This window comes from Hylaeus volcanicus, chromosome 9 (genome assembly GCF_026283585.1).
Source record: "Hylaeus volcanicus isolate JK05 chromosome 9, UHH_iyHylVolc1.0_haploid, whole genome shotgun sequence".
In the NCBI taxonomy this organism is placed as follows: Eukaryota; Metazoa; Arthropoda; class Insecta; order Hymenoptera; family Colletidae; genus Hylaeus; species Hylaeus volcanicus.
Window position 1 is genome coordinate 2459338 of NC_071984.1, and position 501 is coordinate 2459838.

The window sequence follows — 501 nt, forward strand, 5'->3', positions numbered from 1 at the left end:
TAGCTTTGGGGGAATCCCAGGACTACGCTGTGATTTGAGGAATTCTCAATTCTATACTGTCGTTTAGGGAATCCCGCAATCTACACTGCACCCTAAGGAATCCCACATTTACGTGGTTTGAACCAGTGATGGGCAAAACCCGAGGCTTCGAATAAATCTGAAGTTTGCCAATATGTTTGTCTTATTTCCTCTTTTGAACATTCTTCAGAGAAAGAAACGAGACAAACACATCGGCAAACTTCAGATTGATTCGAGGCTCATCTACTCACTATCATCTATTCACTCTAGCCTTCTGCCCATCTCTGGTTTGAACTAGTGTATCTGGTTGAACCAGAACGATTACTGAAACGAAAGAGTGTGGAAAAGGGTAATAGGACAAAATATGATTCAATAATTTTCACGAATGGTCAGGACTAGGATGATTCAGGGCCCACAAGGTAAGATTGATACGGGCGTTCGTTGATACAGCCCCTTTTCGCGTTTGGAATGACAGATTTTTGA